Here is a 26214-nt window from a genome sequence, read left to right as displayed (position 1 = left end):
TGGTAGAGCAGAGGACTGTAATGGTAAAACAGGCATCCTTAGGTGGCTGGTTCAAATCCGGCTCGAGGGACTTTTGCCAAATGCACATTTTATTGAATACTTGGAAAGTAAAATACTTGGAAAGTAAAATAACAGACAATTTATAATTATATTATATTTCATCACTGAAAATAGATGCCTTTTGCTTTGAGGCTGTGGCCACGTTATTTTTCTGTCCGACACCAATCTTCGTTGGTTTCCTGTGAGGTATTTTGGATCCCCATCTCTTGCTATGAACTGACAAAACAGCAGAATCCCCTTGACAATCTTGATTTCTCAAGGGAAATGGGAGAACACTATACACCATCCAAGATATTAAAATATTGTCAAGGCCGAACACTGATGAATACTCTGAGGAGATGGCCTGTGAGGCGCCGCCTTTCAACTTTTCCTCCTTTGTATGGTGGTCAGTAACATGCGGGAGACTGCGGAGGGGGTCATTTTTTTAATTGTGAACTGATGTGCTTTTACTCAATTCGGGAACCTCACAAGCCAAATTTGTAGTATTTTGCACGAATTGCAAGAGATGTTTGAATGTCGACGGTTGAAGTGGAAGCTCGTATTGAGCTTGCTAGAGACTGATTTGCCAAGCCTTTGATAGCTCAGTTGGTAGAGCGGAGGACTATAGTGGTAAAACAGGCATCCTTAGGTCGCTGGTTCAAATCTGGCTCGAAGGACTTTTGCCAAATGCACATTTTATTGAATACTTGGAAAGTAAAATACTTGGAAAGTAAAATAACAGACAATTTATAATTATATTATATTTCATCACTGAAAATAGATGCCTTTTGCTTTGAGGCTGTGTCCACCTTATTTTTCTGTCCAACACAAATCTTCATTGGTTTCCTGTGAGGTGTTTTGGATCCCCATCTCTTGCTATGAACTGGCAAAACAGCAGAATCCCCTTGACAATCTTGATTTCTCAAGGGAAATGAGAGAACACTATACACCATCCAAGATATTAAAATATTGTCAAGGCCCAACGCGGCTGAATACTCTGAGGAGATGGCCTGTGAGGTGCCGCCTTTCAACTTTTCCCCCTTAGTATGGTGGTCAGTAACATGCGGGAGACTGCGGAGGGGGTCATTTTTTTAATTGGGAACTGATGTGCTTTTACTCAATTCGGGAACCTCACAAGCCAAATTTGTAGTATTTTGCACGAATTGCAAGAGATGTTTACAAGTCGACGGTTGAAGTGGAAGCTCGTATTGAGTTTGCTAGAGTTGATATGCCAAGCCTTCGATAGCTCAGTTGGTAGGGGGAGGACTGTAGTGGTAAAACAGGCATCCTTAGGTCGCTGGTTCAAATCTGGCTCGAAGGACTCTTGCCAAATTGCACATTTTATTGAATACTTGGAAAGTAAAATACTTGGAAAGTAAAATAACAGACAATTGTAGAGATGTCGCGAGAGCGCCCGCTCTCGCGAGATCTCGAGCGTAACGAAGCCCCGCCCCCGCGCGCTACGCGCGCATTACGGGACGAGCGGAGGACGCAAGAGGAGCGTCTCCCCGGGCTCCTCCGAGCACGGGAAATCAAGAGGACTTGTGAACCACCGGACACTGCACTCGCAGCCCCATATGTTGTTGGCCACGTTGGCCTTTTGTTAGAGCACCACTGCTAGGGTTATTTGTAAGAACCACCCATGTTTATGCAATAAAGCCTGGTTGGACAACCCGCAGCTTCCTGCCTCCTGAGATTCATTATACTACATAAATTGGCGACGAGGACCTCCTGGAACCGCGCAGAAGCATGCAGGGAGCAACACCGCCACCACCCTTTTTACAGACGCCAGGTAGGCCTGCCATTCCCTGGCCACAATGGCAGCCCCTGTTTACAACGTATGTGGAGGCAATGGGGGGAGCAGGATTCACGGCGGCAAGACGCAGAGCCATGCTATTAAACGCCCTTGGGGTAGAAGGACAAAGAATATTCGAGGGCCTGGCGCTGATAGAGGTAGAAGACGACGATGATGATGTGTTCAAGGAGGCTGTCAGAAGAATAGAAAAGAGGTTCGCCAGTAAGGAAAACACAGTGCTCCACAGGATTCGGTTTTATACGCGGAAACAAGAACCGTCTGAACCTGTCGACGATTATATCACGAAATTGAGAGAACTGGCAGCTTTATGCAACTTCGGCACGAATGCAGAAAATCAGATATGCGACATGCTAATAGTCCACACCAACAGCCGGAAAGTTCAAGACAAATACATCATGGAAAAAGAAGTACAGTTAGAGAAAGCAGTGGAAATAGCCAGAGCGGTGGAAGAAACAGCAGGAAGAAGAAAAGAGTTTGCAGGTACCCAAAGTTCCCCTGAGGTACAAGCAGTAGGTTTCCGTCCTAGAAAGGAAAAGTTCATTCCAGATTCAAGAGAAGGGAGAACCAACAAGAAAGAACCCCTCAAGTGCCATAGGTGCACCAGCACAAAGCACCTAGCGTTCGACAGAGAGTGCCCAGCCAGAGACAAAGAATGCACAGTATGCAAGCGCATAGGACATTTCTCAATAGTGTGCAGATGGCGAAATAAGAAAGTCACAAGTCTGACCTCAGAACGCATGGCAGAAAGGGATTCCTCGTCGGAGGAAGAAGGAAGGCCCACCGTAATCATGGTGAACAGTACTAGAGCCAGGAGAGAGAAGCCACACTGCATGATCAAGATCGACGGCAGAGAGACAAGGGTCATGGCAGACTCCGGCTCGGACCTTACCATCCTACCCCTACAAACATACAAAGATATGCTCGGGAAAGAAAAAGTAAAAGTACTCACCACGAAACACAAGCCGACGGTTTTCGGTGGAGCATCAGTTGAACTACTAGGCTACATCAACGCCAAAGTCGAATTTAAAGGGAGGGAAACTTACACCAGAATATACTTCAGCCACGAAGGGCCTCCAGTGCTAGGGTGGGATGACCAAGACAAATTGAAGATCAGACTCGACCCCAGCACAGAAGAGCAAGTCCTATCCATAGGCGTGAGGAGTGAAACCGTAGTCAAGAGCGATTACCCAGCACTGTTCTCGGAGGAGCCGGGCCACATCAAAGGTTTTCTACACAAAATTGTCCTCAAAAGAAATGCCATCCCTGTAAAACACCGAGTGAGGCCAGTACCAGCCACAGCGAGAGACACCCTCAAACAACAATTGGACAAAATGAAGAATGAAGGGGTGATAGAAGAGATTGAAGCGTCCGAATGGCTGAGCCCAGTCGTTCTCATAAAGAAACCACAATCGCAAGAATTAAGAGTATGTATAGACTTGCGCAGCTTAAACTTGGAAGTCGTCACAGACAGTTATCCACTTCCAAGCATAAATGAACTCATACTTTTGATGAAAGAAGCCAATATCTTCTCAAAACTAGATATGCGTAACGCATATCACCAAATCCAGCTCCATGAAGAATCAAAATCTCTCACGGCATTCATCACCCCGTTCGGCACATTTCAATTTACCAAAATGCCCTTCGGATTATCATCAGCTGCCTCAGCGTTTCAGCGCATGATGGATGCCCTCTTTCGAAAAGTCAAAAATGTGGTCTACTTCCAAGATGACATATTGGTGTATGCAGGTGATAAACCGACACACGATGCCACTCTCAAACTAGTGCTCAACAAGTTACAAGAAGCGGGAGTCCGCCTACGATACGAGAAATGTTCTTTTGGAGTAAAAGAAGTCGAGTACCTGGGATACAAAATTTCAGAAAAGGGCATCAGCCCCAAACAGAACCTTATGCAAGCCATCATCAAAGCACCCAATCCCACCAACAAGGAAGAGGTGAGATCATTCTTAGGCTTAGCAGAATATTACGCAAAATTCATACCCAAATTTTCTGAGACCACGTCACCTCTACGGGATCTTCTCAAGAAAGGGTCCGAATTCCTGTGGCAGGAACCCCAAAAGGCGGCAATAGACACCATAAAACAGCACATTATGGAAGCCCCGTGCCTTCAACCGTTCAATCCCAAGTGGGAAACAGTCATCACCACTGATGCCAGTGCGTATGGACTGGGAGCAGTACTTACGCAGAGGAGGGGTGACACCGAGCATGTGGTGGCCTTTGCATCGAAGGCGCTATCTGAAGCAGAGCAGAACTACTCCACCATCGAAAAAGAGATGCTAGCATGTGCATGGGCAGTGGAGCACTTCAGGACTTATGTGTGGGGCACCAAGTTCAAGCTGGTGACAGATCACAAACCACTCATCCATATGCTCAGTCCCGGAGGCACCAAAGCTTCCACTCCCAGACTAGCTCGTATTGCCGCGAAATTACAAGAATATACATTCGAAATCCACCACATATCTGGCTGGAAAAACTCGCAGGCTGACTGCATGTCGAGATTACCGGAAAACAAAGAAAAGGCTGCCCCGTTTCTACAAGGGGAGTGCATTGTTGCTTCCATCTCGGACATAAGAATGCCAGAATATCTGGAACTCAGTGAAAAGCACTGGCAAGAAGAAGAAGGGAAAGACCCAACCATGTCCGCCATTCGTAAATGGATCAAAGAAGGCTGGCCAGATGAAAGGGTGCTACCCGAGGGCATGAGGCCATATTGGAAAGTACAAGAAGAGTTGTCCGAAACACAAGGGATAATCATGAAGTCGGATCAAATCGTCCCCCCCACAGGAATGAGACGCACAATTCTATGCAGGGCTCATGCGGGGCATTTGGGAAACACGATGACTCGCCGCAGAGTCAGGGAAGCATATTGGTGGCCATCCATGGACCAGGAGATTCGCTCCATGATAGAGCGATGCCACGAGTGTTTAAACAGCGACAAAAGATTGAAGATTCGCCAAGCACCTCTCATACCCACCGAGATACCGGAAACAGTATAATTATATTATATTTCATCACTGAAAATAGATGCCTTTTGCTTTGAGGCTGTGGCCACGTTATTTTTCTGTCCAACACGAATCTTCATTGGTTTCCTGTCAGGTGTTTTGGATCCCCATCTCTTGCTATGAACTGGCAAAACAGCAGAATCCCCTTGACAATCTTGATTTCTCAAGGGAAATGAGAGAACACTATACACCATCCAAGATATTAAAATATTGTCAAGGCCCAACACGGCTGAATACTCTGAGGAGATGGCCTGTGAGGCGCCGCCTTTCAACTTTTCCCCCTTAGTATAGTGGTCATTAACATGCGGGAGACTGCGGAGGGGGTCATTTTTTTAATTGGGAACTGATGTGCTTTTACTCAATTCGGGAACCTCACAAGCCAAATTTGTAGTATTTTGCACGAATTGCAAGAGATGTTTACAAGTGGACGGTTGAAGTGGAAGCTCGTATTGAGTTTGCTAGAGAATGATTTGCCAAGCCTTCGATAGCTCGTCGCTGATTCAAATCCGGCTCAAAGGACTTTTGCCAAATGCACATTTTATTGAATACTTGGAAAGTAAAATACTTGGAAAGTAAAATAACAGACAATTTATAATTATATTATATTGCATCACTGAAAATAGATGCCTTTTGCTTTGAGGCTGTGGCCACATTATTTTTCTGTCCGACACCAATCTTCGTTGTTTTCCTGTGAGGTATTTTGGATCCCCATCTCTTGCTATGAACTGACAAAACAGCAGAATCCCCTTGACAATCTTGATTTCTCAAGGGAAATGGGAGAACACTATACACCATCCAAGATATTAAAATATTGTCAAGGCCGAACACTGATGAATACTCTGAGGAGATGGCCTGTGAGGCGCCGCCTTTCAACTTTTCCTCCTTTGTATGGTGGTCAGTAACATGCGGGAGACTGCGGAGGGGGTCATTTTTTAAATTGTGAACTGATGTGCTTTTACTCAATTCGGGAACGTCACAAGCCAAATTTGTAGTATTTTGCACGAATTGCAAGAGATGTTTACAAGTCGACGGTTGAAGTGGAAGCTCGTATTGAGTTTGCTAGAGAACGATTTGCCAAGCCTTCGATAGCTCAGTTGGTAGAGCGGAGGACTATAGTGGTAAAACAGGCATCCTTAGGTCGCTGGTTCAAATCTGGCTCGAAGGACTTTTGCCAAATGCACATTTTATTGAATACTTGGAAAGTAAAATACTTGGAAAGTAAAATAACAGACAATTTATAATTATATTATATTTCATCACTGAAAATAGATGCCTTTTGCTTTGAGGCTGTGGCCACGTTATTTTTCTGTCCGACACCAATCTTCGTTGTTTTCCTGTGAGGTATTTTGGATCCCCATCTCTTGCTATGAACTGACAAAACAGCAGAATCCCCTTGACAATCTTGATTTCTCAAGGGAAATGGGAGAACACTATACACCATCCAAGATATTAAAATATTGTCAAGGCCGAACACTGATGAATACTCTGAGGAGATGGCCTGTGAGGCGCCGCCTTTCAACTTTTCCTCCTTTGTATGGTGGTCAGTAACATGCGGGAGACTGCGGAGGGGGTCATTTTTTAAATTGTGAACTGATGTGCTTTTACTCAATTCGGGAACCTCACAAGCCAAATTTGTAGTATTTTGCACGAATTGCAAGAGATGTTTGAATGTCGACGGTTGAAGTGGAAGCTCGTATTGAGCTTGCTAGAGACTGATTTGCCAAGCCTTCGATAGCTCAGTTGGTAGAGCGGAGGACTGTAGTGGTAAAACAGGCATCCTTAGGTCGCTGGTTCAAATCCGGCTCGAAGGACTTTTGCCAAATGCACATTTTATTGAATACTTGGAAAGTAAAATACTTGGAAAGTAAAATAACAGACAATTTATAATTATATTATATTGCATCACTGAAAATAGATGCCTTTTGCTTTGAGGCTGTGGCCACATTATTTTTCTGTCCGACACCAATCTTCGTTGTTTTCCTGTGAGGTATTTTGGATCCCCATCTCTTGCTATGAACTGACAAAACAGCAGAATCCCCTTGACAATCTTGATTTCTCAAGGGAAATGGGAGAACACTATACACCATCCAAGATATTAAAATATTGTCAAGGCCGAACACTGATGAATACTCTGAGGAGATGGCCTGTGAGGCGCCGCCTTTCAACTTTTCCTCCTTTGTATGGTGGTCAGTAACATGCGGGAGACTGCGGAGGGGGTCATTTTTTAAATTGTGAACTGATGTGCTTTTACTCAATTCGGGAACGTCACAAGCCAAATTTGTAGTATTTTGCACGAATTGCAAGAGATGTTTACAAGTCGACCGTTGAAGTGGAAGCTCGTATTGAGTTTGCTAGAGAACGATTTGCCAAGCCTTCGATAGCTCAGTTGGTAGAGCGGAGGACTATAGTGGTAAAACAGGCATCCTTAGGTCGCTGGTTCAAATCCGGCTCGAAGGACTTTTGCCAAATGCACATTTTATTGAATACTTGGAAAGTAAAATACTTGGAAAGTAAAATAACAGACAATTTATAATTATATTATATTTCATCACTGAAAATAGATGCCTTTTGCTTTGAGGCTGTGACCACCTTATTTTTCTGTCCAACACAAATCTTCATTGGTTTCCTGTGAGGTGTTTTGGATCCCCATCTCTTGCTATGAACTGGCAAAACAGCAGAATCCCCTTGACAATCTTGATTTCTCAAGGGAAATGAGAGAACACTATACACCATCCAAGATATTAAAATATTGTCAAGGCCCAACGCGGCTGAATACTCTGAGGAGATGGCCTGTGAGGTGCCGCCTTTCAACTTTTTCCCCTTAGTATAGTGGTCATTAACATGCGGGAGGCTGCGGAGGGGGTCATTTTTTTAATTGGGATCTGATGTGCTTTTACTCAATTCGGGAACCTCACAAGCCAAATTTGTAGTATTTTGCACGAATTGCAAGAGATGTTTACAAGTGGACGGTTGAAGTGGAAGCTCGTATTGAGTTTGCTAGAGAATGATTTGCCAAGCCTTCGATAGCTCGTCGCTGATTCAAATCCGGCTCAAAGGACTTTTGCCAAATGCACATTTTATTGAATACTTGGAAAGTAAAATACTTGGAAAGTAAAATAACAGACAATTTATAATTATATTATATTTCATCACTGAAAATAGATGCCTTTTGCTTTGAGGCTGTGGCCACATTATTTTTCTGTCCGACACCAATCTTCGTTGTTTTCCTGTGAGGTATTTTGGATCCCCATCTCTTGCTATGAACTGACAAAACAGCAGAATCCCCTTGACAATCTTGATTTCTCAAGGGAAATGGGAGAACACTATACACCATCCAAGATATTAAAATATTGTCAAGGCCGAACACTGATGAATACTCTGAGGAGATGGCCTGTGAGGCGCCGCCTTTCAACTTTTCCCCCTTAGTATGGTGGTCAGTAACATGCGGGAGACTGCGGAGGGGGTCATTTTTTTCATTGGGAACTGATGTGCTTTTACTCAATTCGGGAACGTCACAAGCCAAATTTGTAGTATTTTGCACGAATTGCAAGAGATGTTTACAAGTCGACGGTTGAAGTGGAAGCTCGTATTGAGTTTGCTAGAGAACGATTTGCCAAGCCTTCGATAGCTCAGTTGGTAGAGCAGAGGACTGTAATGGTAAAACAGGCATCCTTAGGTGGCTGGTTCAAATCCGGCTCGAGGGACTTTTGCCAAATGCACATTTTATTGAATACTTGGAAAGTAAAATACTTGGAAAGTAAAATAACAGACAATTTATAATTATATTATATTTCATCACTGAAAATAGATGCCTTTTGCTTTGAGGCTGTGGCCACGTTATTTTTCTGTCCGACACCAATCTTCGTTGGTTTCCTGTGAGGTATTATGGATCCCCATCTCTTGCTATGAACTGACAAAACAGCAGAATCCCCTTGACAATCTTGATTTCTCAAGGGAAATGGGAGAACACTATACACCATCCAAGATATTAAAATATTGTCAAGGCCGAACACTGATGAATACTCTGAGGAGATGGCCTGTGAGGCGCCGCCTTTCAACTTTTCCTCCTTTGTATGGTGGTCAGTAACATGCGGGAGACTGCGGAGGGGGTCATTTTTTTAATTGTGAACTGATGTGCTTTTACTCAATTCGGGAACCTCACAAGCCAAATTTGTAGTATTTTGCACGAATTGCAAGAGATGTTTGAATGTCGACGGTTGAAGTGGAAGCTCGTATTGAGCTTGCTAGAAACTGATTTGCCAAGCCTTTGATAGCTCAGTTGGTAGAGCGGAGGACTATAGTGGTAAAACAGGCATCCTTAGGTCGCTGGTTCAAATCTGGCTCGAAGGACTTTTGCCAAATGCACATTTTATTGAATACTTGGAAAGTAAAATACTTGGAAAGTAAAATAACAGACAATTTATAATTATATTATATTTCATCACTGAAAATAGATGCCTTTTGCTTTGAGGCTGTGTCCACCTTATTTTTCTGTCCAACACAAATCTTCATTGGTTTCCTGTGAGGTGTTTTGGATCCCCATCTCTTGCTATGAACTGGCAAAACAGCAGAATCCCCTTGACAATCTTGATTTCTCAAGGGAAATGAGAGAACACTATACACCATCCAAGATATTAAAATATTGTCAAGGCCCAACGCGGCTGAATACTCTGAGGAGATGGCCTGTGAGGTGCCGCCTTTCAACTTTTCCCCCTTAGTATGGTGGTCAGTAACATGCGGGAGACTGCGGAGGGGGTCATTTTTTTAATTGGGAACTGATGTGCTTTTACTCAATTCGGGAACCTCACAAGCCAAATTTGTAGTATTTTGCACGAATTGCAAGAGATGTTTACAAGTCGACGGTTGAAGTGGAAGCTCGTATTGAGTTTGCTAGAGTTGATATGCCAAGCCTTCGATAGCTCAGTTGGTAGAGGGGAGGACTGTAGTGGTAAAACAGGCATCCTTAGGTCGCTGGTTCAAATCCGGCTCGAAGGACTCTTGCCAAATTGCACATTTTATTGAATACTTGGAAAGTAAAATACTTGGAAAGTAAAATAACAGACAATTTATAATTATATTATATTTCATCACTGAAAATAGATGCCTTTTGCTTTGAGGCTGTGGCCACGTTATTTTTCTGTCCAACACGAATCTTCATTGGTTTCCTGTCAGGTGTTTTGGATCCCCATCTCTTGCTATGAACTGGCAAAACAGCAGAATCCCCTTGACAATCTTGATTTCTCAAGGGAAATGAGAGAACACTATACACCATCCAAGATATTAAAATATTGTCAAGGCCCAACACGGCTGAATACTCTGAGGAGATGGCCTGTGAGGCGCCGCCTTTCAACTTTTCCCCCTTAGTATAGTGGTCATTAACATGCGGGAGACTGCGGAGGGGGTCATTTTTTTAATTGGGAACTGATGTGCTTTTACTCAATTCGGGAACCTCACAAGCCAAATTTGTAGTATTTTGCACGAATTGCAAGAGATGTTTACAAGTGGACGGTTGAAGTGGAAGCTCGTATTGAGTTTGCTAGAGAATGATTTGCCAAGCCTTCGATAGCTCGTCGCTGATTCAAATCCGGCTCAAAGGACTTTTGCCAAATGCACATTTTATTGAATACTTGGAAAGTAAAATACTTGGAAAGTAAAATAACAGACAATTTATAATTATATTATATTGCATCACTGAAAATAGATGCCTTTTGCTTTGAGGCTGTGGCCACATTATTTTTCTGTCCGACACCAATCTTCGTTGTTTTCCTGTGAGGTATTTTGGATCCCCATCTCTTGCTATGAACTGACAAAACAGCAGAATCCCCTTGACAATCTTGATTTCTCAAGGGAAATGGGAGAACACTATACACCATCCAAGATATTAAAATATTGTCAAGGCCGAACACTGATGAATACTCTGAGGAGATGGCCTGTGAGGCGCCGCCTTTCAACTTTTCCTCCTTTGTATGGTGGTCAGTAACATGCGGGAGACTGCGGAGGGGGTCATTTTTTAAATTGTGAACTGATGTGCTTTTACTCAATTCGGGAACGTCACAAGCCAAATTTGTAGTATTTTGCACGAATTGCAAGAGATGTTTACAAGTCGACGGTTGAAGTGGAAGCTCGTATTGAGTTTGCTAGAGAACGATTTGCCAAGCCTTCGATAGCTCAGTTGGTAGAGCGGAGGACTATAGTGGTAAAACAGGCATCCTTAGGTCGCTGGTTCAAATCCGGCTCGAAGGACTTTTGCCAAATGCACATTTTATTGAATACTTGGAAAGTAAAATACTTGGAAAGTAAAATAACAGACAATTTATAATTATATTATATTTCATCACTGAAAATAGATGCCTTTTGCTTTGAGGCTGTGGCCACGTTATTTTTCTGTCCGACACCAATCTTCGTTGTTTTCCTGTGAGGTATTTTGGATCCCCATCTCTTGCTATGAACTGACAAAACAGCAGAATCCCCTTGACAATCTTGATTTCTCAAGGGAAATGGGAGAACACTATACACCATCCAAGATATTAAAATATTGTCAAGGCCGAACACTGATGAATACTCTGAGGAGATGGCCTGTGAGGCGCCGCCTTTCAACTTTTCCTCCTTTGTATGGTGGTCAGTAACATGCGGGAGACTGCGGAGGGGGTCATTTTTTAAATTGTGAACTGATGTGCTTTTACTCAATTCGGGAACCTCACAAGCCAAATTTGTAGTATTTTGCACGAATTGCAAGAGATGTTTGAATGTCGACGGTTGAAGTGGAAGCTCGTATTGAGCTTGCTAGAGACTGATTTGCCAAGCCTTCGATAGCTCAGTTGGTAGAGCGGAGGACTGTAGTGGTAAAACAGGCATCCTTAGGTCGCTGGTTCAAATCCGGCTCGAAGGACTTTTGCCAAATGCACATTTTATTGAATACTTGGAAAGTAAAATACTTGGAAAGTAAAATAACAGACAATTTATAATTATATTATATTTCATCACTGAAAATAGATGCCTTTTGCTTTGAGGCTGTGACCACGTTATTTTTCTGTCCAACACGAATCTTCATTGGTTTCCTGTGAGGTGTTTTGGATCCCCATCTCTTGCTATGAACTGGCAAAACAGCAGAATCCCCTTGACAATCTTGATTTCTCAAGAGAAATGAGAGAACACTATACACCATCCAAGATATTAAAATATTGTCAAGGCCCAACGCGGCTGAATACTCTGAGGAGATGGCCTGTGAGGTGCCGCCTTTCAACTTTTCCCCCTGAGTATGGTGGTCAGTAACATGCGGGCGACTGCGGAGGGGGTCATTTTTTTAATTGGGAACTGATGTGCTTTTACTCAATTCGGGAACCTCACAAGCCAAATTTGTAGTATTTTGCACGAATTGCAAGAGATGTTTGAATGTCGACGGTTGAAGTGGAAGCTCGTATTGAGCTTGCTAGAGACTGATTTGCCAAGCCTTTGATAGCTCAGTTGGTAGAGCGGAGGACTATAGTGGTAAAACAGGCATCCTTAGGTCGCTGGTTCAAATCCGGCTCGAAGGACTTTTGCCAAATGCACATTTTATTGAATACTTGGAAAGTAAAATACTTGGAAAGTAAAATAACAGACAATTTATAATTATATTATATTTCATCACTGAAAATAGATGCCTTTTGCTTTGAGGCTGTGACCACCTTATTTTTCTGTCCAACACAAATCTTCATTGGTTTCCTGTGAGGTGTTTTGGATCCCCATCTCTTGCTATGAACTGGCAAAACAGCAGAATCCCCTTGACAATCTTGATTTCTCAAGGGAAATGAGAGAACACTATACACCATCCAAGATATTAAAATATTGTCAAGGCCCAACGCGGCTGAATACTCTGAGGAGATGGCCTGTGAGGTGCCGCCTTTCAACTTTTTCCCCTTAGTATAGTGGTCATTAACATGCGGGAGACTGCGGAGGGGGTCATTTTTTTAATTGGGAACTGATGTGCTTTTACTCAATTCGGGAACCTCACAAGCCAAATTTGTAGTATTTTGCACGAATTGCAAGAGATGTTTACAAGTGGACGGTTGAAGTGGAAGCTCGTATTGAGTTTGCTAGAGAATGATTTGCCAAGCCTTCGATAGCTCGTCGCTGATTCAAATCCGGCTCAAAGGACTTTTGCCAAATGCACATTTTATTGAATACTTGGAAAGTAAAATACTTGGAAAGTAAAATAACAGACAATTTATAATTATATTATATTTCATCACTGAAAATAGATGCCTTTTGCTTTGAGGCTGTGGCCACATTATTTTTCTGTCCGACACCAATCTTCGTTGTTTTCCTGTGAGGTATTTTGGATCCCCATCTCTTGCTATGAACTGACAAAACAGCAGAATCCCCTTGACAATCTTGATTTCTCAAGGGAAATGGGAGAACACTATACACCATCCAAGATATTAAAATATTGTCAAGGCCGAACACTGATGAATACTCTGAGGAGATGGCCTGTGAGGCGCCGCCTTTCAACTTTTCCTCCTTTGTATGGTGGTCAGTAACATGCGGGAGACTGCGGAGGGGGTCATTTTTTAAATTGTGAACTGATGTGCTTTTACTCAATTCGGGAACGTCACAAGCCAAATTTGTAGTACTTTGCACGAATTGCAAGAGATGTTTACAAGTCGACGGTTGAAGTGGAAGCTCGTATTGAATTTGCTAGAGAACAATTTTCATGCCTTCGATAGCTCAGTTGGTAGAGCGGAGGACTATAGTGGTAAAACAGGCATCCTTAGGTCGCTGGTTCAAATCCGGCTCGAAGGACTTTTGCCAAATGCACATTTTATTGAATACTTGGAAAGTAAAATACTTGGAAAGTAAAATAACAGACAATTTATAATTATATTATATTTCATCACTGAAAATAGATGCCTTTTGCTTTGAGGCTGTGACCACCTTATTTTTCTGTCCAACACAAATCTTCATTGGTTTCCTGTGAGGTGTTTTGGATCCCCATCTCTTGCTATGAACTGGCAAAACAGCAGAATCCCCTTGACAATCTTGATTTCTCAAGGGAAATGAGAGAACACTATACACCATCCAAGATATTAAAATATTGTCAAGGCCCAACGCGGCTGAATACTCTGAGGAGATGGCCTGTGAGGTGCCGCCTTTCAACTTTTCCCCCTTAGTATGGTGGTCAGTAACATGCGGGAGACTGCGGAGGGGGTCATTTTTTTAATTGGGAACTGATGTGCTTTTACTCAATTCGGGAACCTCACAAGCCAAATTTGTAGTATTTTGCACGAATTGCAAGAGATATTTACAAGTCGACGGTTGAAGTGAAAGCTCGTATTGAGTTTGCTAGAGTTGATACGCCAAGCCTTCGATAGCTCAGTTGGTAGAGCGGAGGACTATAGTGGTAAAACAGGCATCCTTAGGTCGCTGGTTCAAATCCGCCTCGAAGGACTTTTGCCAAATGCACATTTTATTGAATACTTGGAAAGTAAAATACTTGGAAAGTAAAATAACAGACAATTTATAATTATATTATATTTCATCACTGAAAATAGATGCCTTTTGCTTTGAGGCTGTGGCCACGTTATTTTTCTGTCCGACACCAATCTTCGTTGTTTTCCTGTGAGGTATTTTGGATCCCCATCTCTTGCTATGAACTGACAAAACAGCAGAATCCCCTTGACAATCTTGATTTCTCAAGGGAAATGAGAGAACACTATACACCATCCAAGATATTAAAATATTGTCAAGGCCCAACGCGGCTGAATACTCTGAGGAGATGGCCTGTGAGGTGCCGCCTTTCAACTTTTCCCCCTTAGTATGGTGGTCAGTAACATGCGGGAGACTGCGGAGGGGGTCATTTTTTTAATTGGGAACTGATGTGCTTTTACTCAATTCGGGAACCTCACAAGCCAAATTTGTAGTATTTTGCACGAATTGCAAGAGATATTTACAAGTCGACGGTTGAAGTGAAAGCTCGTATTGAGTTTGCTAGAGTTGATACGCCAAGCCTTCGATAGCTCAGTTGGTAGAGCGGAGGACTATAGTGGTAAAACAGGCATCCTTAGGTCGCTGGTTCAAATCCGCCTCTAAGGACTTTTGCCAAATGCACATTTTATTGAATACTTGGAAAGTAAAATACTTGGAAAGTAAAATAACAGACAATTTATAATTATATTATATTTCATCACTGAAAATAGATGCCTTTTGCTTTGAGGCTGTGGCCACGTTATTTTTCTGTCCGACACCAATCTTCGTTGTTTTCCTGTGAGGTATTTTGGATCCCCATCTCTTGCTATGAACTGACAAAACAGCAGAATCACCTTGACAATCTTGATTTCTCAAGGGAAATGGGAGAACACTATACACCATCCAAGATATTAAAATATTGTCAAGGCCGAACACTGATGAATACTCTGAGGAGATGGCCTGTGAGGCGCCGCCTTTCAACTTTTCCTCCTTTGTATGGTGGTCAGTAACATGCGGGAGACTGCGGAGGGGGTCATTTTTTAAATTGTGAACTGATGTGCTTTTACTCAATTCGGGAACCTCACAAGCCAAATTTGTAGTATTTTGCACGAATTGCAAGAGATGTTTGAATGTCGACGGTTGAAGTGGAAGCTCGTATTGAGCTTGCTAGAGACTGATTTGCCAAGCCTTCGATAGCTCAGTTGGTAGAGCGGAGGACTGTAGTGGTAAAACAGGCATCCTTAGGTCGCTGGTTCAAATCCGGCTCGAAGGACTTTTGCCAAATGCACATTTTATTGAATACTTGGAAAGTAAAATACTTGGAAAGTAAAATAACAGACAATTTATAATTATATTATATTTCATCACTGAAAATAGATGCCTTTTGCTTTGAGGCTGTGACCACGTTATTTTTCTGTCCAACACGAATCTTCATTGGTTTCCTGTGAGGTGTTTTGGATCCCCATCTCTTGCTATGAACTGGCAAAACAGCAGAATCCCCTTGACAATCTTGATTTCTCAAGAGAAATGAGAGAACACTATACACCATCCAAGATATTAAAATATTGTCAAGGCCCAACGCGGCTGAATACTCTGAGGAGATGGCCTGTGAGGTGCCGCCTTTCAACTTTTCCCCCTGAGTATGGTGGTCAGTAACATGCGGGCGACTGCGGAGGGGGTCATTTTTTTAATTGGGAACTGATGTGCTTTTACTCAATTCGGGAACCTCACAAGCCAAATTTGTAGTATTTTGCACGAATTGCAAGAGATGTTTGAATGTCGACGGTTGAAGTGGAAGCTCGTATTGAGCTTGCTAGAGACTGATTTGCCAAGCCTTTGATAGATCAGTTGGTAGAGCGGAGGACTATAGTGGTAAAACAGGCATCCTTAGGTCGCTGGTTCAAATCCGGCTCGAAGGACTTTTGCCAAATGCACATTTTATTGAATACTTGGAAAGTAAAATACTTGGAAAGTAAAATAACAGACAATTTATAATTATATTATATTTCATCACTGAAAATAGATGCCTTTTGCTTTGAGGCTGTGACCACCTTATTTTTCTGTCCAACACAAATCTTCATTGGTTTCCTGTGAGGTGTTTTGGATCCCCATCTCTTGCTATGAACTGGCAAAACAGCAGAATCCCCTTGACAATCTTGATTTCTCAAGGGAAATGAGAGAACACTATACACCATCCAAGATATTAAAATATTGTCAAGGCCCAACACGGCTGAATACTCTGAGGAGATGGCCTGTGAGGCGCCGCCTTTCAACTTTTCCCCCTTAGTATAGTGGTCATTAACATGCGGGAGACTGCGGAGGGGGTCATTTTTTTAATTGGGAACTGATGTGCTTTTACTCAATTCGGGAACCTCACAAGCCAAATTTGTAGTATTTTGCACGAATTGCAAGAGATGTTTACAAGTGGACGGTTGAAGTGGAAGCTCGTATTGAGTTTGCTAGAGAATGATTTGCCAAGCCTTCGATAGCTCGTCGCTGATTCAAATCCGGCTCAAAGGACTTTTGCCAAATGCACATTTTATTGAATACTTGGAAAGTAAAATACTTGGAAAGTAAAATAACAGACAATTTATAATTATATTATATTTCATCACTGAAAATAGATGCCTTTTGCTTTGAGGCTGTGGCCACATTATTTTTCTGTCCGACACCAATCTTCGTTGTTTTCCTGTGAGGTATTTTGGATCCCCATCTCTTGCTATGAACTGACAAAACAGCAGAATCCCCTTGACAATCTTGATTTCTCAAGGGAAATGGGAGAACACTATACACCATCCAAGATATTAAAATATTGTCAAGGCCGAACACTGATGAATACTCTGAGGAGATGGCCTGTGAGGCGCCGCCTTTCAACTTTTCCTCCTTTGTATGGTGGTCAGTAACATGCGGGAGACTGCGGAGGGGGTCATTTTTTAAATTGTGAACTGATGTGCTTTTACTCAATTCGGGAACGTCACAAGCCAAATTTGTAGTATTTTGCACGAATTGCAAGAGATGTTTACAAGTCGACGGTTGAAGTGGAAGCTCGTATTGAGTTTGCTAGAGAACAATTTGCCAAGCCTTCGATAGCTCAGTTGGTAGAGCGGAGGATTATAGTGGTAAAACAGGCATCCTTAGGTCGCTGCTTCAAATCCGGCTCGAAGGACTTTTGCCAAATGCACATTTTATTGAATACTTGGAAAGTAAAATACTTGGAAAGTAAAATAACAGACAATTTATAATTATATTATATTTCATCACTGAAAATAGATGCCTTTTGCTTTGAGGCTGTGGCCACGTTATTTTTCTGTCCGACACCAATCTTCGTTGTTTTCCTGTGAGGTATTTTGGATCCCCATCTCTTGCTATGAACTGACAAAACAGCAGAATCCCCTTGACAATCTTGATTTCTCAAGGGAAATGGGAGAACACTATACACCATCCAAGATATTAAAATATTGTCAAGGCCGAACACTGATGAATACTCTGAGGAGATGGCCTGTGAGGCGCCGCCTTTCAACTTTTCCTCCTTTGTATGGTGGTCAGTAACATGCGGGAGACTGCGGAGGGGGTCATTTTTTAAATTGTGAACTGATGTGCTTTTACTCAATTCGGGAACCTCACAAGCCAAATTTGTAGTATTTTGCACGAATTGCAAGAGATGTTTGAATGTCGACGGTTGAAGTGGAAGCTCGTATTGAGCTTGCTAGAGACTGATTTGCCAAGCCTTCGATAGCTCAGTTGGTAGAGCGGAGGACTGTAGTGGTAAAACAGGCATCCTTAGGTCGCTGGTTCAAATCCGGCTCGAAGGACTTTTGCCAAATGCACATTTTATTGAATACTTGGAAAGTAAAATACTTGGAAAGTAAAATAACAGACAATTTATAATTATATTATATTTCATCACTGAAAATAGATGCCTTTTGCTTTGAGGCTGTGACCACGTTATTTTTCTGTCCAACACGAATCTTCATTGGTTTCCTGTGAGGTGTTTTGGATCCCCATCTCTTGCTATGAACTGGCAAAACAGCAGAATCCCCTTGACAATCTTGATTTCTCAAGAGAAATGAGAGAACACTATACACCATCCAAGATATTAAAATATTGTCAAGGCCCAACGCGGCTGAATACTCTGAGGAGATGGCCTGTGAGGTGCCGCCTTTCAACTTTTCCCCCTGAGTATGGTGGTCAGTAACATGCGGGCGACTGCGGAGGGGGTCATTTTTTTAATTGGGAACTGATGTGCTTTTACTCAATTCGGGAACCTCACAAGCCAAATTTGTAGTATTTTGCACGAATTGCAAGAGATGTTTGAATGTCGACGGTTGAAGTGGAAGCTCGTATTGAGCTTGCTAGAGACTGATTTGCCAAGCCTTTGATAGATCAGTTGGTAGAGCGGAGGACTATAGTGGTAAAACAGGCATCCTTAGGTCGCTGGTTCAAATCCGGCTCGAAGGACTTTTGCCAAATGCACATTTTATTGAATACTTGGAAAGTAAAATACTTGGAAAGTAAAATAACAGACAATTTATAATTATATTATATTTCATCACTGAAAATAGATGCCTTTTGCTTTGAGGCTGTGACCACCTTATTTTTCTGTCCAACACAAATCTTCATTGGTTTCCTGTGAGGTGTTTTGGATCCCCATCTCTTGCTATGAACTGGCAAAACAGCAGAATCCCCTTGACAATCTTGATTTCTCAAGGGAAATGAGAGAACACTATACACCATCCAAGATATTAAAATATTGTCAAGGCCCAACACGGCTGAATACTCTGAGGAGATGGCCTGTGAGGCGCCGCCTTTCAACTTTTCCCCCTTAGTATAGTGGTCATTAACATGCGGGAGACTGCGGAGGGGGTCATTTTTTTAATTGGGAACTGATGTGCTTTTACTCAATTCGGGAACCTCACAAGCCAAATTTGTAGTATTTTGCACGAATTGCAAGAGATGTTTACAAGTGGACGGTTGAAGTGGAAGCTCGTATTGAGTTTGCTAGAGAATGATTTGCCAAGCCTTCGATAGCTCGTCGCTGATTCAAATCCGGCTCAAAGGACTTTTGCCAAATGCACATTTTATTGAATACTTGGAAAGTAAAATACTTGGAAAGTAAAATAACAGACAATTTATAATTATATTATATTTCATCACTGAAAATAGATGCCTTTTGCTTTGAGGCTGTGGCCACATTATTTTTCTGTCCGACACCAATCTTCGTTGTTTTCCTGTGAGGTATTTTGGATCCCCATCTCTTGCTATGAACTGACAAAACAGCAGAATCCCCTTGACAATCTTGATTTCTCAAGGGAAATGGGAGAACACTATACACCATCCAAGATATTAAAATATTGTCAAGGCCGAACACTGATGAATACTCTGAGGAGATGGCCTGTGAGGCGCCGCCTTTCAACTTTTCCTCCTTTGTATGGTGGTCAGTAACATGCGGGAGACTGCGGAGGGGGTCATTTTTTAAATTGTGAACTGATGTGCTTTTACTCAATTCGGGAACGTCACAAGCCAAATTTGTAGTATTTTGCACGAATTGCAAGAGATGTTTACAAGTCGACGGTTGAAGTGGAAGCTCGTATTGAGTTTGCTAGAGAACGATTTGCCAAGCCTTCGATAGCTCAGTTGGTAGAGCGGAGGACTATAGTGGTAAAACAGGCATCCTTAGGTCGCTGGTTCAAATCCGGCTCGAAGGACTTTTGCCAAATGCACATTTTATTGAATACTTGGAAAGTAAAATACTTGGAAAGTAAAATAACAGACAATTTATAATTATATTATATTTCATCACTGAAAATAGATGCCTTTTGCTTTGAGGCTGTGGCCACGTTATTTTTCTGTCCGACACCAATCTTCGTTGTTTTCCTGTGAGGTATTTTGGATCCCCATCTCTTGCTATGAACTGACAAAACAGCAGAATCCCCTTGACAATCTTGATTTCTCAAGGGAAATGGGAGAACACTATACACCATCCAAGATATTAAAATATTGTCAAGGCCGAACACTGATGAATACTCTGAGGAGATGGCCTGTGAGGCGCCGCCTTTCAACTTTTCCTCCTTTGTATGGTGGTCAGTAACATGCGGGAGACTGCGGAGGGGGTCATTTTTTAAATTGTGAACTGATGTGCTTTTACTCAATTCGGGAACCTCACAAGCCAAATTTGTAGTATTTTGCACGAATTGCAAGAGATGTTTGAATGTCGACGGTTGAAGTGGAAGCTCGTATTGAGCTTGCTAGAGACTGATTTGCCAAGCCTTCGATAGCTCAGTTGGTAGAGCGGAGGACTGTAGTGGTAAAACAGGCATCCTTAGGTCGCTGGTTCAAATCCGGCTCGAAGGACTTTTGCCAAATGCACATTTTATTGAATACTTGGAAAGTAAAATACTTGGAAAGTAAAATAACAGACAATTTATAATTATATTATATTTCATCACTGAAAATAGATGCCTTTTGCTTTGAGGCTGTGACCACGTTATTTTTCTGTCCAACACGAATCTTCATTGGTTTCCTGTGAGGTGTTTTGGATCCCCATCTCTTGCTATGAACTGGCAAAACAGCAGAATCCCCTTGACAATCTTGATTTCTCAAGAGAAATGAGAGAACACTATACACCATCCAAGATATTAAAATATTGTCAAGGCCCAACGCGGCTGAATACTCTGAGGAGATGGCCTGTGAGGTGCCGCCTTTCAACTTTTCCCCCTGAGTATGGTGGTCAGTAACATGCGGGCGACTGCGGAGGGGGTCATTTTTTTAATTGGGAACTGATGTGCTTTTACTCAATTCGGGAACCTCACAAGCCAAATTTGTAGTATTTTGCACGAATTGCAAGAGATGTTTGAATGTCGACGGTTGAAGTGGAAGCTCGTATTGAGCTTGCTAGAGACTGATTTGCCAAGCCTTTGATAGATCAGTTGGTAGAGCGGAGGACTATAGTGGTAAAACAGGCATCCTTAGGTCGCTGGTTCAAATCCGGCTCGAAGGACTTTTGCCAAATGCACATTTTATTGAATACTTGGAAAGTAAAATACTTGGAAAGTAAAATAACAGACAATTTATAATTATATTATATTTCATCACTGAAAATAGATGCCTTTTGCTTTGAGGCTGTGACCACCTTATTTTTCTGTCCAACACAAATCTTCATTGGTTTCCTGTGAGGTGTTTTGGATCCCCATCTCTTGCTATGAACTGGCAAAACAGCAGAATCCCCTTGACAATCTTGATTTCTCAAGGGAAATGAGAGAACACTATACACCATCCAAGATATTAAAATATTGTCAAGGCCCAACACGGCTGAATACTCTGAGGAGATGGCCTGTGAGGCGCCGCCTTTCAACTTTTCCCCCTTAGTATAGTGGTCATTAACATGCGGGAGACTGCGGAGGGGGTCATTTTTTTAATTGGGAACTGATGTGCTTTTACTCAATTCGGGAACCTCACAAGCCAAATTTGTAGTATTTTGCACGAATTGCAAGAGATGTTTACAAGTGGACGGTTGAAGTGGAAGCTCGTATTGAGTTTGCTAGAGAATGATTTGCCAAGCCTTCGATAGCTCGTCGCTGATTCAAATCCGGCTCAAAGGACTTTTGCCAAATGCACATTTTATTGAATACTTGGAAAGTAAAATACTTGGAAAGTAAAATAACAGACAATTTATAATTATATTATATTTCATCACTGAAAATAGATGCCTTTTGCTTTGAGGCTGTGGCCACATTATTTTTCTGTCCGACACCAATCTTCGTTGTTTTCCTGTGAGGTATTTTGGATCCCCATCTCTTGCTATGAACTGACAAAACAGCAGAATCCCCTTGACAATCTTGATTTCTCAAGGGAAATGGGAGAACACTATACACCATCCAAGATATTAAAATATTGTCAAGGCCGAACACTGATGAATACTCTGAGGAGATGGCCTGTGAGGCGCCGCCTTTCAACTTTTCCTCCTTTGTATGGTGGTCAGTAACATGCGGGAGACTGCGGAGGGGGTCATTTTTTAAATTGTGAACTGATGTGCTTTTACTCAATTCGGGAACGTCACAAGCCAAATTTGTAGTATTTTGCACGAATTGCAAGAGATGTTTACAAGTCGACGGTTGAAGTGGAAGCTCGTATTGAGTTTGCTAGAGAACGATTTGCCAAGCCTTCGATAGCTCAGTTGGTAGAGCGGAGGACTATAGTGGTAAAACAGGCATCCTTAGGTCGCTGGTTCAAATCCGGCTCGAAGGACTTTTGCCAAATGCACATTTTATTGAATACTTGGAAAGTAAAATACTTGGAAAGTAAAATAACAGACAATTTATAATTATATTATATTTCATCACTGAAAATAGATGCCTTTTGCTTTGAGGCTGTGGCCACGTTATTTTTCTGTCCGACACCAATCTTCGTTGTTTTCCTGTGAGGTATTTTGGATCCCCATCTCTTGCTATGAACTGACAAAACAGCAGAATCCCCTTGACAATCTTGATTTCTCAAGGGAAATGGGAGAACACTATACACCATCCAAGATATTAAAATATTGTCAAGGCCGAACACTGATGAATACTCTGAGGAGATGGCCTGTGAGGCGCCGCCTTTCAACTTTTCCTCCTTTGTATGGTGGTCAGTAACATGCGGGAGACTGCGGAGGGGGTCATTTTTTAAATTGTGAACTGATGTGCTTTTACTCAATTCGGGAACCTCACAAGCCAAATTTGTAGTATTTTGCACGAATTGCAAGAGATGTTTGAATGTCGACGGTTGAAGTGGAAGCTCGTATTGAGCTTGCTAGAGACTGATTTGCCAAGCCTTCGATAGCTCAGTTGGTAGAGCGGAGGACTGTAGTGGTAAAACAGGCATCCTTAGGTCGCTGGTTCAAATCCGGCTCGAATGACTTTTGCCAAATGCACATTTTATTGAATACTTGGAAAGTAAAATACTTGGAAAGTAAAATAACAGACAATTTATAATTATATTATATTTCATCACTGAAAATAGATGCCTTTTGCTTTGAGGCTGTGACCACGTTATTTTTCTGTCCAACACGAATCTTCATTGGTTTCCTGTGAGGTGTTTTGGATCCCCATCTCTTGCTATGAACTGGCAAAACAGCAGAATCCCCTTGACAATCTTGATTTCTCAAGAGAAATGAGAGAACACTATACACCATCCAAGATATTAAAATATTGTCAAGGCCCAACGCGGCTGAATACTCTGAGGAGATGGCCTGTGAGGTGCCGCCTTTCAACTTTTCCCCCTGAGTATGGTGGTCAGTAACATGCGGGCGACTGCGGAGGGGGTCATTTTTTAAATTGTGAACTGATGTGCTTTTACTCAATTCGGGAACCTCACAAGCCAAATTTGTAGTATTTTGCACGAATTGCAAGAGATGTTTGAATGTCGACGGTTGAAGTGGAAGCTCGTATTGAGCTTGCTAGAGACTGATTTGCCAAGCCTTTGATAGCTCAGTTGGTAGAGCGGAGGACTATAGTGGTAAAACAGGCATCCTTAGGTCGCTGGTTCAAATCCGGCTCGAAGGACTTTTGCCAAATGCACATTTTATTGAATACTTGGAAAGTAAAATACTTGGAAAGTAAAATAACAGACAATTTATAATTATATTATATTTCATCACTGAAAATAGATGCCTTTTGCTTTGAGGCTGTGACCACCTTATTTTTCTGTCCAACACAAATCTTCATTGGTTTCCTGTGAGGTGTTTTGGATCCCCATCTCTTGCTATGAACTGGCAAAACAGCAGAATCCCCTTGACAATCTTGATTTCTCAAGGGAAATGAGAGAACACTATACACCATCCAAGATATTAAAATATTGTCAAGGCCCAACGCGGCTGAATACTCTGAGGAGATGGCCTGTGAGGTGCCGCCTTTCAACTTATCCCCCTTAGTATGGTGGTCAGTAACATGCGGGAGACTGCGGAGGGGGTCATTTTTTTAATTGGGAACTGATGTGCTTTTACTCAATTCGGGAACCTCACAAGCCAAATTTGTAGTATTTTGCACGAATTGCAAGAGATGTTTGAATGTCGACGGTTGAAGTGGAAGCTCGTATTGAGCTTGCTAGAGACTGATTTGCCAAGCCTTTGATAGCTCAGTTGGTAGAGCCGAGGACTATAGTGGTAAAACAGGCATCCTTAGGTCGCTGGTTCAAATCCGGCTCGAAGGACTTTTGCCAAATGCACATTTTATTGAATACTTGGAAAGTAAAATACTTGGAAAGTAAAATAACAGACAATTTATAATTATATTATATTTCATCACTGAAAATAGATGCCTTTTGCTTTGAGGCTGTGACCACCTTATTTTTCTGTCCAACACAAATCTTCATTGGTTTCCTGTGAGGTGTTTTGGATCCCCATCTCTTGCTATGAACTGGCAAAACAGCAGAATCCCCTTGACAATCTTGATTTCTCAAGGGAAATGAGAGAACACTATACACCATCCAAGATATTAAAATATTGTCAAGGCCCAACGCGGCTGAATACTCTGAGGAGATGGCCTGTGAGGTGCCGCCTTTCAACTTTTCCCCCTTAGTATGGTGGTCAGTAACATGCGGGAGACTGCGGAGGGGGTCATTTTTTTAATTGGGAACTGATGTGCTTTTACTCAATTCGGGAACCTCACAAGCCAAATTTGTAGTATTTTGCACGAATTGCAAGAGATGTTTACAAGTCGACGGTTGAAGTGGAAGCTCGTATTGAGTTTGCTAGAGTTGATATGCCAAGCCTTCGATAGCTCAGTTGGTATAGCGGAGGACTATAGTGGTAAAACAGGCATCCATAGGTCGCTGGTTCAAATCTGGCTCGAAGGACTTTTGCCAAATGCACATTTTATTGAATACTTGGAAAGTAAAATACTTGGAAAGTAAAATAACAGACAATTTATAATTATATTATATTTCATCACTGAAAATAGATGCCTTTTGCTTTGAGGCTGTGGCCACGTTATTTTTCTGTCCGACACCAATCTTCGTTGTTTTCCTGTGAGGTATTTTGGATCCCCATCTCTTGCTATGAACTGACAAAACAGCAGAATCCCCTTGACAATCTTGATTTCTCAAGGGAAATGGGAGAACACTATACACCATCCAAGATATTAAAATATTGTCAAGGCCGAACACTGATGAATACTCTGAGGAGATGGCCTGTGAGGCGCCGCCTTTCAACTTTTCCTCCTTTGTATGGTGGTCAGTAACATGCGGGAGACCGCGGAGGGGGTCATTTTTTAAATTGTGAACTGATGTGCTTTTACTCAATTCGGGAACCTCACAAGCCAAATTTGTAGTATTTTGCACGAATTGCAAGAGATGTTTGAATGTCGACGGTTGAAGTGGAAGCTCGTATTGAGCTTGCTAGAGACTGATTTGCCAAGCCTTCGATAGCTCAGTTGGTAGAGCGGAGGACTGTAGTGGTAAAACAGGCATCCTTAGGTTGCTGGTTCAAATCCGGCTCGAAGGACTTTTGTCAAATGCACATTTTATTGAATACTTGGAAAGTAAAATACTTGGAAAGTAAAATAACAGACAATTTATAATTATATTATATTTCATCACTGAAAATAGATGCCTTTTGCTTTGAGGCTGTGACCACGTTATTTTTCTGTCCAACACGAATCTTCATTGGTTTCCTGTGAGGTGTTTTGGATCCCCATCTCTTGCTATGAACTGGCAAAACAGCAGAATCCCCTTGACAATCTTGATTTCTCAAGAGAAATGAGAGAACACTATACACCATCCAAGATATTAAAATATTGTCAAGGCCCAACGCGGCTGAATACTCTGAGGAGATGGCCTGTGAGGTGCCGCCTTTCAACTTTTCCCCCTGAGTATGGTGGTCAGTAACATGCGGGCGACTGCGGAGGGGGTCATTTTTTTAATTGT

At 42.2% G+C, this 26214-nt stretch overlaps 24 non-coding genes across 24 annotated transcripts; all 24 read left to right on the top strand.

Moving 5' to 3' along the window:
- The first annotated feature begins 630 nt into the window (after window positions 1-630).
- Window positions 631-716, top strand: TRNAY-AUA (transfer RNA tyrosine (anticodon AUA)). Its single transcript is given in 2 exon segments — window positions 631-667; window positions 681-716. It is a non-coding gene; the product is annotated as a tRNA-Tyr (tRNA).
- Window positions 717-5954: 5238 nt separating this feature from the next.
- TRNAY-AUA (transfer RNA tyrosine (anticodon AUA)) lies at window positions 5955-6040 on the top strand. Its single transcript is given in 2 exon segments — window positions 5955-5991; window positions 6005-6040. It is a non-coding gene; the product is annotated as a tRNA-Tyr (tRNA).
- Window positions 6041-6600: 560 nt separating this feature from the next.
- Window positions 6601-6686, top strand: TRNAY-GUA (transfer RNA tyrosine (anticodon GUA)). Its single transcript is given in 2 exon segments — window positions 6601-6637; window positions 6651-6686. It is a non-coding gene; the product is annotated as a tRNA-Tyr (tRNA).
- Window positions 6687-7246: 560 nt separating this feature from the next.
- TRNAY-AUA (transfer RNA tyrosine (anticodon AUA)) lies at window positions 7247-7332 on the top strand. The gene is given in 2 exon segments: window positions 7247-7283; window positions 7297-7332. It is a non-coding gene; the product is annotated as a tRNA-Tyr (tRNA).
- A 1807-nt stretch (window positions 7333-9139) lies between these two features.
- On the top strand, window positions 9140-9225 carry TRNAY-AUA (transfer RNA tyrosine (anticodon AUA)). The gene is given in 2 exon segments: window positions 9140-9176; window positions 9190-9225. It is a non-coding gene; the product is annotated as a tRNA-Tyr (tRNA).
- Window positions 9226-11032: 1807 nt separating this feature from the next.
- Window positions 11033-11118, top strand: TRNAY-AUA (transfer RNA tyrosine (anticodon AUA)). The gene is given in 2 exon segments: window positions 11033-11069; window positions 11083-11118. It is a non-coding gene; the product is annotated as a tRNA-Tyr (tRNA).
- A 560-nt stretch (window positions 11119-11678) lies between these two features.
- Window positions 11679-11764, top strand: TRNAY-GUA (transfer RNA tyrosine (anticodon GUA)). Its single transcript is given in 2 exon segments — window positions 11679-11715; window positions 11729-11764. It is a non-coding gene; the product is annotated as a tRNA-Tyr (tRNA).
- A 560-nt stretch (window positions 11765-12324) lies between these two features.
- On the top strand, window positions 12325-12410 carry TRNAY-AUA (transfer RNA tyrosine (anticodon AUA)). Its single transcript is given in 2 exon segments — window positions 12325-12361; window positions 12375-12410. It is a non-coding gene; the product is annotated as a tRNA-Tyr (tRNA).
- Window positions 12411-13570: 1160 nt separating this feature from the next.
- On the top strand, window positions 13571-13656 carry TRNAY-AUA (transfer RNA tyrosine (anticodon AUA)). Its single transcript is given in 2 exon segments — window positions 13571-13607; window positions 13621-13656. It is a non-coding gene; the product is annotated as a tRNA-Tyr (tRNA).
- A 559-nt stretch (window positions 13657-14215) lies between these two features.
- Window positions 14216-14301, top strand: TRNAY-AUA (transfer RNA tyrosine (anticodon AUA)). The gene is given in 2 exon segments: window positions 14216-14252; window positions 14266-14301. It is a non-coding gene; the product is annotated as a tRNA-Tyr (tRNA).
- A 559-nt stretch (window positions 14302-14860) lies between these two features.
- On the top strand, window positions 14861-14946 carry TRNAY-AUA (transfer RNA tyrosine (anticodon AUA)). The gene is given in 2 exon segments: window positions 14861-14897; window positions 14911-14946. It is a non-coding gene; the product is annotated as a tRNA-Tyr (tRNA).
- Window positions 14947-15506: 560 nt separating this feature from the next.
- On the top strand, window positions 15507-15592 carry TRNAY-GUA (transfer RNA tyrosine (anticodon GUA)). Its single transcript is given in 2 exon segments — window positions 15507-15543; window positions 15557-15592. It is a non-coding gene; the product is annotated as a tRNA-Tyr (tRNA).
- Window positions 15593-16152: 560 nt separating this feature from the next.
- TRNAY-AUA (transfer RNA tyrosine (anticodon AUA)) lies at window positions 16153-16238 on the top strand. Its single transcript is given in 2 exon segments — window positions 16153-16189; window positions 16203-16238. It is a non-coding gene; the product is annotated as a tRNA-Tyr (tRNA).
- Window positions 16239-17399: 1161 nt separating this feature from the next.
- Window positions 17400-17485, top strand: TRNAY-AUA (transfer RNA tyrosine (anticodon AUA)). Its single transcript is given in 2 exon segments — window positions 17400-17436; window positions 17450-17485. It is a non-coding gene; the product is annotated as a tRNA-Tyr (tRNA).
- A 560-nt stretch (window positions 17486-18045) lies between these two features.
- On the top strand, window positions 18046-18131 carry TRNAY-GUA (transfer RNA tyrosine (anticodon GUA)). Its single transcript is given in 2 exon segments — window positions 18046-18082; window positions 18096-18131. It is a non-coding gene; the product is annotated as a tRNA-Tyr (tRNA).
- Window positions 18132-18691: 560 nt separating this feature from the next.
- Window positions 18692-18777, top strand: TRNAY-AUA (transfer RNA tyrosine (anticodon AUA)). The gene is given in 2 exon segments: window positions 18692-18728; window positions 18742-18777. It is a non-coding gene; the product is annotated as a tRNA-Tyr (tRNA).
- A 1161-nt stretch (window positions 18778-19938) lies between these two features.
- On the top strand, window positions 19939-20024 carry TRNAY-AUA (transfer RNA tyrosine (anticodon AUA)). The gene is given in 2 exon segments: window positions 19939-19975; window positions 19989-20024. It is a non-coding gene; the product is annotated as a tRNA-Tyr (tRNA).
- Window positions 20025-20584: 560 nt separating this feature from the next.
- On the top strand, window positions 20585-20670 carry TRNAY-GUA (transfer RNA tyrosine (anticodon GUA)). The gene is given in 2 exon segments: window positions 20585-20621; window positions 20635-20670. It is a non-coding gene; the product is annotated as a tRNA-Tyr (tRNA).
- A 560-nt stretch (window positions 20671-21230) lies between these two features.
- TRNAY-AUA (transfer RNA tyrosine (anticodon AUA)) lies at window positions 21231-21316 on the top strand. The gene is given in 2 exon segments: window positions 21231-21267; window positions 21281-21316. It is a non-coding gene; the product is annotated as a tRNA-Tyr (tRNA).
- A 1161-nt stretch (window positions 21317-22477) lies between these two features.
- TRNAY-AUA (transfer RNA tyrosine (anticodon AUA)) lies at window positions 22478-22563 on the top strand. Its single transcript is given in 2 exon segments — window positions 22478-22514; window positions 22528-22563. It is a non-coding gene; the product is annotated as a tRNA-Tyr (tRNA).
- A 1206-nt stretch (window positions 22564-23769) lies between these two features.
- On the top strand, window positions 23770-23855 carry TRNAY-AUA (transfer RNA tyrosine (anticodon AUA)). The gene is given in 2 exon segments: window positions 23770-23806; window positions 23820-23855. It is a non-coding gene; the product is annotated as a tRNA-Tyr (tRNA).
- Window positions 23856-24415: 560 nt separating this feature from the next.
- TRNAY-AUA (transfer RNA tyrosine (anticodon AUA)) lies at window positions 24416-24501 on the top strand. The gene is given in 2 exon segments: window positions 24416-24452; window positions 24466-24501. It is a non-coding gene; the product is annotated as a tRNA-Tyr (tRNA).
- A 559-nt stretch (window positions 24502-25060) lies between these two features.
- Window positions 25061-25146, top strand: TRNAY-AUA (transfer RNA tyrosine (anticodon AUA)). The gene is given in 2 exon segments: window positions 25061-25097; window positions 25111-25146. It is a non-coding gene; the product is annotated as a tRNA-Tyr (tRNA).
- Window positions 25147-25706: 560 nt separating this feature from the next.
- On the top strand, window positions 25707-25792 carry TRNAY-GUA (transfer RNA tyrosine (anticodon GUA)). Its single transcript is given in 2 exon segments — window positions 25707-25743; window positions 25757-25792. It is a non-coding gene; the product is annotated as a tRNA-Tyr (tRNA).
- Window positions 25793-26214: the final 422 nt, after the last annotated feature.

Source organism: Ambystoma mexicanum, chromosome 1p, assembly GCF_040938575.1.
Source record: "Ambystoma mexicanum isolate Mex_15411 chromosome 1p, UKY_AmexF1_1, whole genome shotgun sequence".
Lineage (NCBI taxonomy): Eukaryota > Metazoa > Chordata > Amphibia > Caudata > Ambystomatidae > Ambystoma > Ambystoma mexicanum.
This window is presented reverse-complemented; position numbering and strand designations above follow the sequence as displayed.